At 47.4% G+C, this 17,463-nt stretch overlaps 1 protein-coding gene and 1 long non-coding RNA gene across 6 annotated transcripts in view; one reads left to right on the top strand and one right to left on the bottom strand.

Moving 5' to 3' along the window:
* PRKAG2 (protein kinase AMP-activated non-catalytic subunit gamma 2) overlaps positions 1 to 17,463 on the top strand; it is a 204,782-nt gene that overhangs the window by 125,795 nt on the left and 61,524 nt on the right. The window contains exon 1 of one of the 5 annotated variants that reach the window (XM_066385402.1): positions 16,956 to 17,017. The exons of 3 other annotated variants lie outside the window; for them this stretch is intronic. The gene's annotated coding sequence lies outside the window, so the exon portion shown is untranslated. One more of the 5 variants, XM_066385401.1, reaches the window with a different exon arrangement.
* LOC136405844 (uncharacterized) lies at positions 5,192 to 17,037 on the bottom strand. The gene is made up of 3 exons (XR_010751581.1): positions 16,959 to 17,037; positions 6,551 to 6,747; positions 5,192 to 5,355 (listed from the first exon to the last, which is right to left on the bottom strand). It is a non-coding gene; the product is annotated as an uncharacterized lncRNA (long non-coding RNA).

Genomic DNA, 17,463 nt, shown 5'->3' with positions numbered 1-17,463 from the left:
GACAGAGAGCCGTCATCAGCCTCGCGTCTTAGGACACTCCCTCTGGCTGAGTGTGGAAACTGGATCGGACGCAGGTAGCATGGGAGCTCAGATGAGATGAAGCGTGAAATGATGAGGATCTGGTGGCAGCTGGAAGTGGAAAGAAGGGAGCCAGTGTTAAATAGGAAAGAGCTGTTTAAGAGGTTGTACTGAAGGGGATTTGGGATGTCGTGATGGGTTAGCGGCAGGGGGAGAGAGAGCAGAATCAAAGGAGGATTCCCGAGGACTTGCCTTGAAACTGGGTGAATGTAGTTGTATTTTCTGGGAGAGAAAACAGAGGAGGAAGAGAAGAGGAGCGGACTGTGCGTTTGTGTAGTGTGTATGTGCGTGTGTGTATTTGCGCATGTAGGGGGTGTGTGTGTATAGGTGATGGTGGTACAATAAGGTGTCTGTAGGATATTTAAGGGGAGCAATTGGTCCTGGCCGGTTGGCTCAGTGGATAGAGTGTCCTCCCCACATATGGACGTCCTGGGTTCAATTCCCAGTCAGGGCACACAAGAGAAGTGACCATCTGCTCCTCTCCCCTGCCCTCTCCCACTTCTCTCTCTCTTCCCCTCCTGCGGCCAGTGGCTTGATTGGTTCAAGCATCGGCCTGGGTGCTGAGGATAGTTCAGTTGGTCCTAGTGTATCAGGCACTAAAAATAGCTCAGTTGATTCTAGCATCGGCCCTACATGGGGGTTGCCCAGTGGATCCCAGTTGGGACACATGCAGGAGTCTATCTTCCTTCCTCTCACTTAAAAAAAGAGGGTGGTTGAAGGAGAACAACTGGATTTGTGCATCTGGAGCTGCCTATTAACATTTGAAAGTCATCAGAGTAGTTTCTGTTGATGCCGTCATAGCAGATGAAATGTGTGATAGGTGAGAAGAAAGCCAGGAAAACATGGACAGTCGAGGGACAGAGGAAGAGGACTCTGATTCCTCAGGAGAGCAGGCAAAAAAATCAGGCAAACGCCGTGTCACCGCTGCAAAAGCAGCGCGTTCCGCTGTGTCTCACGCCCTTGGAGGTGGTGACTGGGGCTGTCAAATGCAGTAGACTGGCCAATACCTGAGAGACCTGGTTGGAGGTCCTGCGCCGGAACCACCCGGTGGAACTGCACGTGAATGTCCTGGCCCACAGACACTACAGACATCACGCATTAGTTTGCTAGGGCCACCGTGATGGAACACCACAGACTGGGTGGCTCAAACAACAGAAATGTATTTCTCCGGGTTCTGGGGGCTGGAAGTCCAAGGTTAAGGTGTTGGTGGGCTTGGCTTCTCCTGAGGCCTTTCTCTGGCGGGCAGCTGTCTTTTTGTCATGTGTTTCCTCACCGGATCTTTCCTCCATGCACACACATATTCCTGGAGTCTCTTCTTCTTCCTACAGGGACACCAGTTCTGTTGGCTTAGGTCCCCACCCTCATGATCTCACTTAACCTTAGTAAATTCTTTAAAGGCACTATCTCCACATCTAGTCACATTGGGGGTGGGGTTAGAATTTCAACATATGAATTTGGGGGGGAGGACACAGTTCCATTCATAACAGATTATAAGTTATTGCTGTTATCTCAAGACACTGACTTTTAGGGCTGATTCATTATATGTCAAAAAATAACTAACACTTGTTTCATCCTGTAGGTGGGGAGGTAACACAACTCAGTGAATTCGTGAACTTTGGTGTTTTTTTTTCTGCAACGTGGCCGTCTTTCTATTGAATCCATTGCCAAGATTCCTAGTTTTCCTAGTATGACCATTTGGAAGGAAATCGCTAACCCATCTTTCAAGATTGTTATTTGGAATATAATTATCTTTTTTTTAAGGGATAAAAAACAAACAGGAAAGCCCTTTCAAAATCTAAACACATTTCAAATCGCCTAGCACTGAGGAGCAGTTAAAGATTTTATATATGCAAGACTGTTTTTACCCCGTCTCACCATTTGAAAAGATCAAATTACAACCTAATAATCAGGTGACCAACTTTTTTACAATGAAAAGGAGGACAAAAATAAATTGAAAAAAACAATATCATAAATAAAAGAAACATTTTATTCATTGCAACAATACATTATAATATAAATGCATAATAAAAACATTTTGTAATATTTTATATTGTAATTATGCTTACATGCCTGTTACTTTTTAATAATAATTGTAATAAAAAAGTACTCATTTAGATACAAATACGTCACATCACACACAATGGATCAACTCTGCATCAATCAAATACGGACATTTACAGATTAGTCTTCCAATATCCAAAAGGAGGACATGTAGGAGGACACTTTTCCAGGGAGGACGGAACTTACAAAAGAAGGACTGTCTTCCTAAAGGAAGATGATTGGTCACCTTACCAATAAGGTCTCCATGTTAAAACTCCCTGCCCAGAAATGGCCAAGGAATAGCCCCATCGTTCATTCCTCTCAACAGATGAGATATTTTAAAAATAGTTTGGGAGGAAAAAAAATTCACATCGGGTCCAGGAGTTGGAGCCACGGGGACTGGTTATTATGACAGCCAAGGGCAGATGGAGTGTTGCTTGTGTATTGGAGACAGGGGGAGAAGCCCACTTCTCCTTGCTATGAAGGAAAGGTATCGTCCTTGGCATCCTTCCTGTGTTCCCAGGCCATTAGCGTTGTGACTCAGTGATTGGAAGGGAGACAGAGCCCGAGTCGGAGCAGTGACCCTGACGAGAGCTTGGGCCTGGGTCTTCAGGGTTCTTGTTTGTTCTGTCTCCTCCACACACACACCCCGGGATAGCTCAGCTCCAAGGAAAGGATGTTGGATCTTTTTGCCTCCAGATTTTTTTTTTTAACTTGATAAATGTGCTGCCTCTGTCCCCTCCCAGGAAATCATTCATGCAACGGTTTCCTATGACCCTATTGTGTACTGGGCATCAGGTGCTCAGTGACAGTTGAGATCATCCCTGCCCTCCAGGGTGTCCCAGTGGGAGGTAAGGCCAATAGAACTGGGACCCTGGAGTTTCAGGGTCAAGGAGCACCTCCCACCCCGTCACTCCTAGGTTACAGCCTAACAGATGGGGGATCTGCTTCTAAAGTTCTACAGGTCCCAGGAGCATGCACTTGCATTCCTGTGATCATCGGGACACAAATCTGGGTAAAAAAAAAAAAAAAAGTCCATTTCCAGGGCTGAGTCATTTGCTGTCTTGGATGATGGGGCCAATGCTTCTTGTGGTTAAATCGGACATTGTGACAGTGGCCACTTCTTCCAGATCCCTCTCGACATTTCTGCCTTCACTGGCGAGAGGTAGTAGTTAAAAATATGGTGTCACGTGGAGTTGGGATGGTCACTGGAGTTGAGCCCGGGTCATCTACAAGAGCAGCTCTACTGGGAGGCGGAAGGCACTGCGATTATCTTTTTTCCCTCGCTCGGCGCAAAAGACATCAATCACTTCAGTATGTAACAGGCCAGATGTATCTCTGTTCCAGAAACCGATCGTGACTTCGATAAGCTGAGGCAGAAGCCAGCTGGCAGGAAGTTGCCGGGTGAGTCTGAGATTGCAGAGAACAGACAGAGAATATGGACAGCTTTTATCAAGAAGTTTGGTGTGAAGAGGAGATACACCTCAGGGCTGTAGCAGAGAGGGGTCCAGAGAGCTTTTCATTTAACAAAAAAAGATGGGTGTGAGGTGAGCATGAAGTATGCTGATGAAGGGACTTACAAGTTCCTAAACCTTCGAGTCCTCTCTACCCACACCTCTGTTCTAGGAAGGTCATGTCTACCTCAAAGGATGGTGGTGAGGGTCACATGAGATCATCTTTGCCAGGGTTCCCAGAGGCTCCAAAATCAATATTCTCAGCATGGTTTCCGACCATCTCTGCATAAATCGAGCATCTCAGTCTACCCATCGTGCACATACATCCCCAGTGCAGGGACTGGCACCCTCGGGTCCATGGGTCAAGTCTGTTTCACCGTCTGTGTTCGGAATTATGAAGTTTTTATTAATACACAGGCATGCTTGTTCGTTTATGCCCCCTCTGTGACTGCTTTCCTGCTCTCACTGCATGGGGGAGTGTTTGCAACAGAGACCGGAGGGCTTGCAGAGCCTAAAATATTTACTACCTGGCCTTTATCACACACACACACAAAAATTGCCACCTTTGACTCATCTATGCCAGAGCTTCCCTTTACCACCATCCAATGAATTGATAGGACATCTCGTGCCAAGTGGCAGAATGAGACCGGTCCCCAGAAAGGCAAGAGACAAGCAGCAGAGCTTTGTGCCCCCAGTGAGGACAACAAGCAGGGTCCACAGGAGATTGCCAGTCACATATGTCCTGCCCCTAAGTGGCCCAGGAATCGAACTGGCCATTAAATTGGCCAGCAGGTACCCAGTCCTGTAGAGTTCGGTCTGGAGGATGAGTCTTCACCCCACTCTCCGAGCACTGTGGACTTACCCACTCTGCACCCGGACCGGCTTGAGAGGGAATCTAGAGCAGTGGATGTTCAAGGTGGAAAGGCTCTCTCCTTCTTCCCCTTAGCCCTCTTGAGTAAGGAAAGGGTGCAGAGTGAACATAACTCCGCAGATGAACACCACAGACGGTCCCCCGCCTGCTCCAGCGATGGTACAGTGGGGAGAGCTGGGCAGACTTGCAGTTTAATGGAGGGATCAGTTCAGTGACAGGCTGGTGACTGGAACTTACGGGGGAAAGGCTAAGCAAGAAGATGACAGAGGACTGAGGTGAAGATGCAGAGGCAGGGACTCATTATAAACATCTGTAAGAGTCAAACCAGGCTGGTCTCCGGGATGCCCAACTAGGTGGCATGTGGGGGGGAGGGACTCTAGGGTGACTCTTTAGTTTCTGGCATGAAAAGGCGGATGGCAGTGTCATTCAATCAGAAGGGGGGGACATCAATCTGGGGGGGTGGAAAGATAAGTTCCATGGTGGGCACACTTTCTTTGATTCTTTTGGGACATTGCATAGAGACATCAGGGGTCCTGGCTCTGATAGCCTGCAGTGGAGGGAAAATGATTCTCTGTCTGTTTTGTTTACCACATATTAAGTGGGAAAAAAATAATAAGGCTCAGAGCACCTTGACCTATATCATTGCCGGGCGCGGCGAAGAGAAATGCAGGGTTTACCTAATAAGAAACGCTTCTTGCTTCTTGACTGACACAGTTGTATGAAAATGCATCAGGGGGAGGGGGGCAGGCAGGGGGGGAGTGTGTGTGCAGGGGTGTGTGTGTGTGTGCTGAACATTCAATGGTGGAAAAACCACTGTAGCTACTCATGCATTCTAGCCGGTCTTGTCTTGATTTGCATTTAGATAGAAATTCTTTCAGCTCCGAACCAGGATTGCTTGCTCACTGCATAGCCCTGAGAAAAGCATTATTAACTCAAGCTCGTGCGGTATCACTGGTACAACAGGCAATACCAAACATCACAGTGGTGTTAATCGCAGTCTCCGTAATGACTCGGTGGGAACCAGCCGTTGGAATGATGGAAAAGTTTAGAACAAGCCAGCTCTGGAGTCTGTCTGAGAGCACAGTGTGCATAAGCTGTTAATGAGTGACTGCCCAGATTCTCCTCGCCGTGCTGGGGGGAACCTGTTTCTAGAGGCTGTGTGTGGTGACACGCTCTTTCCCCATGAGGTCTGAGGCTGGGCACGGAACCCTACCTCAACGCTATTTTGGGTCCTGAGGAGGCGTACCCTCTGGTCCCCTCTTGCACAGTGGAAGAAGAGGTATATTCTATCCGGAAAAGGGAATTGGAAGCAGGTGGCTCTGAGGAACCACACGGAGGCTATTCTAGCACGATGTCCATGCCTCGACCAGGGAGCCCCTCCATGTGCATTGTTTCCAAATGCCAGTTAAAAACCCCATGGCTTTTATAGACATGTTCATTCACCAGTCAGTAAGCCGCCTATTCCATCGCCTTAGTTTAGCCTGGGTAAGCCACTCCCATCTACCTCTTTTGCATTTGATTGTAAAAATGAGAGGCGTCTTGGGAAGTATTTGATCCTCTCCGGTCATGAGGGCATTTCTCGTAGGGGTCCCCAAACTTTTTACACAGGGGGCCAGTTCACTGTCCCTCAGACCGTTGGAGGGCCGCCACATACAATGCTCCTCTCACTGATCATCAATGAAAGAGGTGCCTCTTCCGGAAGTGCGTCAGGGGGCTGGATAAATGGCCTCAGGGGGCCGCATGCGGCCCGCGGCCTGTAGTTTGAGGATGCCTGCAGGTGAAAGCGCCCTGTGGATTGGTTATGCACAACGGTGTGAATACGCTCACTCCTACTGAACTGTGCGCTGAAAAGGGTTAAGAAGGTATATGATGTGATGTGCGTTCTTACCATAACTGGAACTTTCTTGAAAATTTCTCTGGTTATAAAAAGAAAAGCATACAAGAAATAAAAGCTTCCCTCAATTCTACCATTTTGAGACAGTGGATTGTGGTGTGGCATTTTTTGTTGTTGTTTTTTTAACTTAGCCATTGTGCCCAGATCTAGCAGTAGGTGTGTCACACTCATGAACCATGGTGAGACAGCTTACTAACTTAGCATGTTACTTACTGTCCTTTTTTGTCCATTTGCACAGTGTGGTTGGTAGGAGAATGTCGGTTGGTTTATTTGTTTCCAGAATGTCATGGCGAACAGCAGAAACAATTTTCCGCGAGCAGTGTTTGACGGAGCTAGTGGAAAATACTCAATGCGTTCAGGAAATTTCTTGGTATGCCCCCCTCCCAAGAGGCTATATCTAGTACTCCAAGCTGAAATTTAAAAAAAAAAAAAATCATGTTCAAAAGAGAAGCCTGGTCTTAGCGGCTCAGGAACCTGAGGTCCTTCCTGCTCTGGGGACACGTGTCCCTGGATGGGGCTGCGTTTTTAGTGCACCGTGACAACAGAGACCTTAAGGCGCTGGCCCTGGGTAATTAGGGGAAGGGAGGGGAGGAGAAAGGCCCTGAATCACTGGGCACCGTGAAGCTTTGATTTAAAAATAAATAAACATCTTGCGATTGATCTGACTGATCCGTGTGAAACAAAAGAACTTTTTACACTCTTTAGGACCATGGCGGGGGGGGGGGGGGGGGGGGGGGGGGGGGGGGGGGGGGGGGGGGGGAACAGTGATCCTCTGAACTTCATTTCCAAGCGGCATTCTTTTTGGGAGAGTTATAAAACAGAACAGAGGATGCTAAGGCTACGCCGCTGTAGTTGAAGTCAAGGCAATAAAGAAATATATAAAAACTAGAAAGCCCAGCAGTCATATGAAATGACCGCTGTTCTAGATATTATAAATTGTAATTAAAATGATTTGTGCAAAGGTGTCTGCTAATTCAAACTGAATTACCCAGGGCAGGCGGCGAGGACGCCCCTTTGCTTACTGCCCCACGGGGTTTCCCCCTTCTACTTGCTTAATTGCTTAAAGTAGAGTGCAATGAAGGAAACCACTGGCGGTACATTTCTTAAGAGCCACCACAAGCTCAATAAATAAGGTGCATTTAAATAATAAAATGTTAATTCCACATGTCAAAGATCTCTTTGTACACAAACATTTCTTGTGTAGATCTTTCCATCATTTTTTAAGCTCGCCTTGCAGAGGACATCAATTATTTTAATTTTACATCCGTTCTTTCACGAACTCTTGAACAGGCAACATAAAGTTGACTCGGGGTCCAAATTCAGGCTCAGGTTAAAAAATGCCAACACGCTTAAGGTTTGGCCCTGAGGACTTATGATGGTGATAGCAAAGGCAAGTTTTACAGGAAATTGTCTACGTCTCAATTGAAACGGCAACCCTGTTTGAGATGGAGCCAAATCAATTCTTGGAATGACATGTATTTCACCTTTAGAGGAGCCAAAGACTTAGCTATTATGACATTATTTTTCAATTGGAGAACATCTATTCTTGTACCATTGCAAAGACCCCTTCTGGTGTTAAGATTTCTTAACAGCATAATAATTGCTCCAATCTTTAACCTCAATTTGTGAGGTGGCATGCCAGAAGGCAGGACTATTTGAATGCCATGGCAACTTCACCCCATTGGCTAGTACAGTTACGCAAGCAACCAATAAGCTATCGGCGACAAACAGACACTTAAGCCGCATATAATAAAGAAGAGTGTTGGCAAAGGCCTTCGAGAGAGAGTCGGTAACTTCAGGAAGCTCTTGGGTGATTTTTATTGCCACCCTGTGCGGCTTTGGTGACCCCATTGCTGTTCCTTTGTTGGCTTTGTTCTTTGCTGCCGTAAGGACTTCACGGCTATATTGTAAAGGCTTCTTTTGATGCTGCTGTTTCTAATTATTACTCTAGTTTCTTTTCTGCTTGCTTCCTCGTTTACTGAAATCCCAAGTCCGAGCTATTTCTTATTTCTGCTGTACTTCTCAGCTTTTTAATTTTTTTTTTTTTTTTTTTTTTTTTCTGAAGCTAGAAACGGGGAGAGACAGTCAGACAGACTCCCGCATGTGCCCGACCGGGATCCACCCGGCATGCCCACCAGAGGGCGATGCTCTGCCCACCAGGGGGCGATGCTCTGCCCCTCCGGGGCGTCACTCTGCCGCGACCAGAGCCACTCTAGCACCTGGGGCAGAGGCCAAGGAGCCATCCCCAGCGCCCGGGCCATCTTTGCTCCAATGGAGCCTCGGCTGCGGGAGGGGAAGAGAGAGACAGAGAGGAAGGAGAGGGGGAGGGGTGGAGAAGCAGATGGGCGCTTCTCCTGTGTGCCCTGGCCGGGAATTGAACCTAGGACTTCTGCACACCAGGCCGAGGCTCTACCACTGAGCCAACCAGCCAGGGCCTTTTTAAATTTTTTTTAGCGAGAGAGAGAGACAGAGAGAGGGACAGATAGGGACAGACAGATAGGAAGAGAGAGAGATGAGAAGCATCAATTCTTCTTTGTAGCACCTTAGGGCTCAAGCTGATGAGGCCACGCCCAAGCCGGCAACTCCTGGGTTTTGAACCTGGGCCCTCTGTGTCCCATGCCAACATTCTACCCACTACACCACTTCCTGGTCAGACATCAGGCTTTCTCATTCAATGTTTACATTCACTGTAAAGACATCTTCCATATTCTTGCTGCTTCCCAGCTCTCCCAGATCCATCCCTCTGCATGCTACACAGGTATTAAAATCTTTACATCTGGCCAAAAAACAAAACAAAAAACTGGCTGGAGGCAGTTGGCAGTCACTTCTTCTGTCCCACCTAACTTCGTTCCTTTTCGCCCAGGGGTTTCTCTTTCTTTGACTTCTCCACAAGGATGTTCCCTTGGGTAAAGGCCATATGTCTTGCTGGATCCTGCAAATATCTTTGTCTTCAGAGTTTCCCCTGCCCTCGCCACCACCTGCAACACTTTTTCCTTGCTTCCTTAAACATCGGCCCCTTTGCAGCTCTGAAAGGAAGCTTCCCTCTCAGAGGGTCCCTTAGCGTTAATGTGTACTAGCCAGTTGCTGTCTGCCTCAAACTTTGAAAATTGTTTGTATCGTCACCTATGCAGAACCATCCACAATTAGAATATGACCTCCACCTTACTGGAATATCACCTCTTGTACCTAATATAGTACCCAAATGTCACTTAGGATATTTTTGACTGCAAAGTAACAGAAAACTTTAACTCCAATTGGCTCGAAGGATAAAGACGTTCATTGTCTCACATTATGGGTCCAGAGGTAGGGCAGGCCCCAAGCAAGGTGATGCTCAAGGTGAAGGCCTCCTCAGTGATGTCCCGGGTTGTTAGTAAGCAGGGCGACATGCTGCCGGTGGCAGGAACAGAGGGTTGGGGAGAGGACATGCATACACACGTGTGTCCTTCCCTTGAACCCTGGATAGCTTGAGGATGACTGTCCCCCATCATGACGCGTGTAAGGAAAGGGGGTACACTGTGAAAAAATTATGGGGTTATTCTAGGAAAGAAGGTGGGAAGGGGGAAACCATTCAAACTAAGTACAGTGTGTCACACGCAAAGGGGTCCCTATTGCTGACAAGTGGTACACAATTCAGTCTAAATACCCGTAGTAACAAAAAGTAGATCACTGATAGCCTGAGACTCCAGAGACAGGGAGGGATGAACCACAAAGGGGCACAAAGAACTTCCAGGAAAGAGAAATGTTTTTTGTATCTTAATTGTAGAAGTGGTTTCATGTTGACTCATCCTGGTTAGCTACCTTGAACCATCGACAGGGAACAGAGATCACAATTCCTTAGAAGCAAGCACGGGTCCCTTCAATGTCATCTGGATTCTCAGACTTCCTTTTGATGGCTTTGCATAGAACAAAAGAAAACAAAATGAACGTAAAAGTAGTCTGCCTCAACCTTCTATGACTTTTCACCAGTTTCTGGCCAAAGTTTCCATAACTGGAGGGGTGAAGTGGTTGAGAAAACTATTAACCGTGGGCTGTTCCAGGCAGGTTAAGCTGGGAGGGGGAGCGGTGAAGAAAGACTTCCCCAGGACTTTATGCTGCTTTTTGTGTTGCTTTATCTTAGAAATACAACACATTTCAACGTGTATGGCGTGATGTTGAGCAATACCTGCTTTTGTATTTGCAAACTATTATGAGACAATAAGGCTTGTCAGCATAATGTAGTAGAATGCATTTAGCTCCCAATAAGTGGTGTTAAACACAAACCTAATAATAAACTATTTTGAGGGGCAAAGAAGGAAAAACTAATTTGGATTTACTTGTGAGAGACAAAAGAACTACCTATGTCAGACCCTGACCCATGAGCCCCACAGAATCAGAATTTGAGAAGTAACAGACTAACTCTGTGTGTGTGTGAAAGGTTCCTGCTTCATATCTTTTATATAAATTTATAGTCATACTGGGTCATTTATGGACCCTACAATGGTCCCTGGCACATACATAGCAGATTATTTGCTGAATGCTTGTCTTCAAAATCTTAACATTGTCTACTTTCTGGAAATTACAAGATAATTTAACAGAAGGAATCCAGACAAAAAAGACTTTTTTTTTTTTTTTTTTTTTTTTTTTTTTTTTTTTTGGTTTAGCCTGTTTTAATAACAGTACTTTCTATGAAACAGATTTTAGCTGGCTTGTTGAGTCACAGAAATTGGTTGCCACACTCTGAAACCTTGGTTTAAAGGATCTGAAATGGTTATTTGGAGAAGAGTCAAAAGGAACAAAGCCTTCCCCCCCAAATAGACTGATTCAAATCGATCTGAAGAATGAATAGTTACGGGGGCTCAGTATTTTGAGTTTTTGTCAAATCTCCTCAGCACTCTGAAGTACGCATTGTTGTCACATAACGGAAATGACAGCGGTTAGGGTGGGGACAAGAGCTGGCAGAGTTGTCTGCTAATATCCAAACCAGAGTGTCAATGACCTCCAGGGCTCGGAGACTGTGTGTTGCAACAAAAACATCTGCCATGTTCTTGGCAGCCTTTTTTTTTTTTTCCTCCAAAAAATGTCAGGTTCCATGCTCAAGAGAAAATGGGTCCAGTCATTTCTACATAGGAATGAGGCCCAGGTGAAACACGAGTGGACACCGTGAAATAATCTCTGAACCATTTACACTATTAAATCAACCGCTTACCCACCGCGTTTTCCAGTGATTTGTGAATCGCAAGCAATTCATTCCACTCAACTATTAAAGAATGTCTGCTATGTGTCAGGCTCAGGCAACACCAAGATGACTGAAAAGAGCCATTTCTTCCCCTTGAGAGAGTTTATGGGATGCCATGGAGACAGAAGAGTCCATCCCAACCCTGTGGGAAGGGACCGAAGAAAGCGTGGGGGCTCGAGAAGCAACTAACCAGGCAAGTTGTGAGCAGAGGCCACGGCGCAGGAAGACCGAGCCTCCCCCCTGAAGGCGTGATGGGAAATGGGAACCCACCAGGCAGCAGGGGAAGGAGGGAGACAGACCGGCATGCTCCAGACCCATCACGCAGCGAGTAGGGACTCGAGGTTAGGGGACAAACAGAGGGAACTGGCCGGAGAAGGTAAAGAAATGAAGTGACCAGACCCCGCCGAACCAAAGAGCTGGCCTGATGTTCCTAAAGCTTCCTGAGAGCCAGTGAGCGGTTCCACATGGGGAGTAACAGGTTCGAGCCTGCGGTTTTTTTTAAAGGTCACTCTGGTTCCAGGGTAGGGCGAGACAAGGAGAGCCGAACTGATTTAGTGCCCCAGCGTGAGATGGTAGGAGCCTCACCAAGAGGAAGAGGCGGCAGTGGAGATGCCGACAAGGCAACCTCAAAGGATGCCAAGGTGACGAGGTGAGAGGATTTGGGGACAGTTCTAGGTGGGTGAGTTTGAGCTGTCTGTAGAAAGCCCAAATGGAGATGACCGATAGATGACCTCAGCTCCGGGGAGCCGTCAGCCATCGGTGGAGGCTTGGGACTGGTCAGCACAGAAATGGCGGTGCCGGCTAGTTAGGGCACCCAGCTCCTGTCCTGGCATCAGTGGGAGGTCCCCAACCCACCTTGCCCACCTCATAGAGGACAGACGTCTTTGCCAGAACTCAAAGACAACATGGGGGCAGAGGGACCTCAGAGCTGCGGGTTCCAGCCCTAAATTATTCAGGAACTGCTTATCCAGTATTTAAGGTTGACTTATCTCTTGCTCTTTAAGATTACAATTTTAAAAAATTACAAAAAGGCCTGGTGAACTCATATCTGACCACACTCGTTCCGTGATGACATTTTCAGGCTCACGTTTGCACTCCCGACAGTCCCTCCAAATTCCATATTTGCAGCACCTGGGTGCAGCAGTGTGCGACAGACCTTAATGAGGTAGCATTTCTCACCAACCAAAAGGTCCCATGTGCAGTGGCTCTGTATTTTTTCAGGCATTCTCTCACTCAAGTTCAACTCAGAACTCAGCTGAGTTGTGGAGGAAAGAGGACGGAGGAGAGAAACATGGTCCCAGCCCGTCCTTGGTCTCTCCTGCCCCCCGCACCCCGCCTGAAAGAGCTAAAGTTAAGTCAGGCCTATAGGTCTGTTGAGACTTCAAGAAAACACCACCATAAAAGGACAATCAACGATGCCCTGGCAGGACAGCTCAGTTGGTTAGAGAATCACGTTGATACACAGAGGTTGCCGGTTCAGTTAGGGCGCACACAGGAACAGATCAATGTTTCTGTCTGTCTGTCTCTCCCTTCCTCTTTCTCAAAAATCAATAAATAGCCTGCCCTGTGATGGCACAGTGGGATAAAGTGTCAACCTGGAATGCTGAGGTCGCCAGTTTGAAACCCTGGGCTTGCCCGGTCAAGACACATGCGAGAAGCAACTACTACACGAGTTGATGCTTCCTGCTTCTCTCCCTTCTCTCTCTCTTTCTCCTCTCTCTAAAAATGAATAAATTTTAAAAAATCAATAACTAAATATTTTTAAAAAGAAAGGACAACTGTACCATTTTAATTTCTTACAGGTGTAACCATATTTTATCTTTTATACCGTTTTTACTATACCTTTTCCATGTTTAGATATAGGAGTACTTACCGTATTCAGGTATGGTAACCTGCTGTACAGTCTTGTAACCCAGGAGCAGTTAGGTTATACCATATCACCCAGGTGTGTGGTAGGCTATACTATCGAGGTTTGTCTAAGCGTGTGCGGTGATGTTTGCACAACGACAAAATTGCCTAACAACACATTTTTCAGAACATATCCCCATCCTTAAGCAGTGCGTGACTGTGTTGTGTTTAATCATTCACCCATTGAATGACATCTGTTATTTCTAGTTTGGGCTATTACAAAATGCAGCTGCTGTGTGACTACTGTATACAGGTTTTCATGCAAATAGTTCTCATTATCTGAGGTAAATGCCCAAGACTGTGATTGGTGTGTCATGCGGCAGTTGCAAGCTGTTTTATAAGAAACTGCCAAGCTGTTTTTCCAATGTAGTGTACGATTTTGTATCCCCGCCACAATGCAGAAGTGACGGTTTTTCTGCCTCCTCACCAGCACTTACTATTTTTATATTGGCCATTCTAATAGGTATATCATGATCATTTGGTGTGATTTTTAAAATTAATTTAGTGATTGATTTTAGAGGAAGGTGGAGAGAGACAGAAACATCAATCTGTTCTTGTATGTGCCCTGAACAGAGATGGATCCAGCAACTTTTGTGTCCCGGGACAACGCTGTAATCATACTAAGCTATCCAGTGAGGGCTTTGTGTGATTTTAATTTGCATTTCCCTACTGGCTAATGATGTTGAGCATCTCTACGCGTGCTTATTTGCCATCTGTATATCTTTTGCCCGTATTCCAACTGGATCTTCTTTTTCTACTGTTGTGTTTTTTTGAGAGTTCTTGATACGTATTCCAGATGCTGGGCATTTGCTAACAAGGTGCAAGTATTTCTCACTCTTTTTTTTTTTTTTAAGTGAGAGGAGCAAAGGCAGAGACAGACTCACACATGTGCCCAGACAGGGATCCACCCAGCAAGCCCACTAGGGGGTGATGCCCTGTCCATCTGGGGCAGTTGCTCCATTGCCCAGCAACCGAGCCATTTTAGCACCTGAGGTGAGGCCATAGAGCCTGGGAGCCAACTTCCTGTAATGAGCCATGGCTGCAGGAGTGGAAGAGAGAGAGAGAGAAGGAAGAGGGGGAGGGGTGAAGAAGCAGATGGGCGCTTCTCCTGTGTGCCCTGACCAGGAGTCAGACCGGGGTCTTCCACACACCTAGCCAACGCTCTCCCGCTGAGCCAACTGGCCAGGGTGCAAGCGTTTTCTTGTGCTCCGTATCTTATCTTTTCATCCCGTTAACAGAGTCTGTCACAGAGCTAACATTTTAATGTTAACAAGGTCAAATTTATTAATTTTTCCTTTTATGGGATCAGGTCTAACTCTTTCCTTCACAGTAGGTCCTGAAGATTTTATCCTATATTATTTCCCCTAAAAGTTTCATGTCTTACATTTTAAGTCCACAGTCCAACTCAAGCTCATATTCATAGTGTGTAAGGCTTATATTGAGGTTTATTTTTTTGCCTGGCGATGTCCAGTCACCTGAATACCACCGCTTTTGGACCTTTATCAGACATCAGTTTGACACATTTATGTGGGTCAGATTCTCTGTTTCTATTGATCATGTGTCTATCCCTCTGCCAATAGTACAGTCTTCTTTTTTTTTTTCAATGATAGTTTATATTTAATATTACTTTGTATTAGTTTCAGGGGTACTGTGTAGTGGTTAGACAACCATATACTTTACAAAGTATTCCCCTGATACTGGTAACCCACCAGGACACCATACATTGTGACAGTATCAGACTCTATTCCCTTCCCTAGGCTGTACTTGACATCCTCCTGACTGTTCTGTAACTATCCATGTGTACTTCTCAATCCCTTCACCTTTAACACCCCAACTTCCCTCTCCTCGGGCAGCCACCAGTCTGTTCTCTGTATCTAAAAGTCTGTTTCTGTTTTGTTTGCTTGTTCTTTAGATTTCACACGTAAGTGAAATCATATGCAATCCGCACAGTCTTCGTTAACTTGTAGCTCTGGAGTATGCTTTGATGTTGAGTAGAGTGATTCCTCCCACTTTTCTTCTTTTTTCAAGATGGCTTAATGCTATTCTAGAGCCTGTGTGTTTCCTTAGATATTTTAAACTAAGCTTGCCTACAAAAAAAAATTTCAAAAAAAAGGATCAGAATTTCTATAGGAATCAATTTGGAGAACTGGCATCTTTACTTTGATGGGTTTTCCGGTCCACAAACATGGGATGCCTCTCCCATTTATTTAGATTTCCTCCTAGTTCACCCATCTTTTGTAGTTTTTAGCAGATGGATTTTGCACATGGTTCCTTAAGTATATACCTAAGTATTTAATTTCCTTTGCGGTGATTGTAAATAGTATTGTTTTTAATATCCGTTTCTACGTGTTCATTGTTAGTATATAGAAATTAGTGAATCCTATGACCTTGCTGAACTCACTAGTTGTAGTTTTGGGTTTTTTTGTTTGTTTGTTTGTTCATTTAAGATTCCTTGGGACTTTCTGTGCAGACAACCATGTCATCCACAAATAGGGACGGTTTTGTGCCTTTCTTTGCCATGTGCATGCCTTTTATCATTTTTTTTCTTGCCTTATTGCAGCAGCTGGAATTCCCAGTACTGTGCTGAATAAGAATAGAATGAAAGCAGACATCTTTGCTTTTGTTCCTGAACTTGGAACATTTCTCCAGTCTTTTGCTGTGAAGCATGATATCGCTGTAGGTTTTTACCTACCAATACTCTTACAAGATGTATTTTGTCTTCTTTCCCTCTCCTCTTCCCACCCCCATCCTCTTTTTAAAGAAGCAGCTTAAAACTTGGGGATTGGTCCAGCTGAGATGACAGAGCAAAAAAAAAAAGAGAGCACAAAGGAGATTTTAGTATTTCCTCCTCCCTCCGGGCTAGGCTCTATAGCCCTAATCACCCAGCGCCCGAAGAGCTAAGCTCATTATCAGGGCCCTTGTATTGGGGAGTGAGCTGAGGGCTCCCTGCAGATGGGACAGGAGATGGCTGTCGCACAGGAGAGCCTCCGCCGCCCACCCTAGCGAGCTGCTGCCTGTACCCTACCCGGGTGTGCAGCCCTTCCAGGCAGCTCACCGCTGCCAGCCGCGCTGCCTGCCAACCTAAGTTGGCGATAGGCGAGTCTCAGATACCCAGATCCAGAGCGAAAGAGTGGCCAGGGCCAGGTTTAGATTTGTGCGAGCTCTTGGCAGGCGGCTCGCCCCAAGAAGGGAATCGTTTGTGCAGAGAGGAAGCGCAGCGAGGCTTCCATGGCCTGGGAAAAGTGTCAACCACCAAGTGCAGACACAATCCGTTCTACCTAAGGAACGATTCTTTTTAATGCGGGAGGGGGGCGGGCAGTTTAACCTAAAATTTAAAGAAGAAATGCAGTCACCCTGGCCCGATGTGCCAACTCCGCTGAGCAACCCTCACCCCACCCCCCCTCGCCCCGCCGGGCCGCCGCAACCCCACTCCGCTCGTCGCCCCGCCCCGCACGGCGCGCCCCTTGCGCCCCACCCCCGGGCTGGTCCAGACCACACCTGCGCAGGTTACACTCCCGGGAACGCGCTGGCCGTGGGTGCGGGGGAGGCGAGCGGAGGTGCGCAGCGGGCGAGGCGGCGGTGAGGGCGCGGGCCTCCTCCTCCGCTAATGGCCGCTCTCGGCCCGACGGGGACGGGGAGCGGGACGGGGCCGAAGGCCGCAGGCGGAGGGCGGTGCGCTGGCTGCTCGTGCCGCGGGGTCCTCTTCCCACGCGTTTCCCCCGCGGGTCCGTACCAAAGCTGCCGGCGTGGGGGTGGGCGGGCCATTCCACTCGGGGAGGGGCGCGGGTACTGTCCGGCGCGGGGGCAGGCCGGGGCTGGGCCGCGCCGCGCCGCGCTCCGTTCTGTCCCGTCCGCGCGCGGAGGCCCCTCCTCCTGGCGGCGGCGCGGAGCGAGGCCGTGGCGTCCGGCGGGGGCACGAAGCCCGTCCCCGCCCCCGCTCCCCCCACCCCATCCCGGCTCCCGCGCCTCCGCCCCGCGCGGGGACGAGCGCTGCTGAGCGCAT

Source organism: Saccopteryx leptura, chromosome 5, assembly GCF_036850995.1.
Source record: "Saccopteryx leptura isolate mSacLep1 chromosome 5, mSacLep1_pri_phased_curated, whole genome shotgun sequence".
In the NCBI taxonomy this organism is placed as follows: Eukaryota; Metazoa; Chordata; class Mammalia; order Chiroptera; family Emballonuridae; genus Saccopteryx; species Saccopteryx leptura.
Note: the sequence above shows the minus strand (reverse complement) of the source record. Positions and strands in the feature narration are given on the sequence as shown.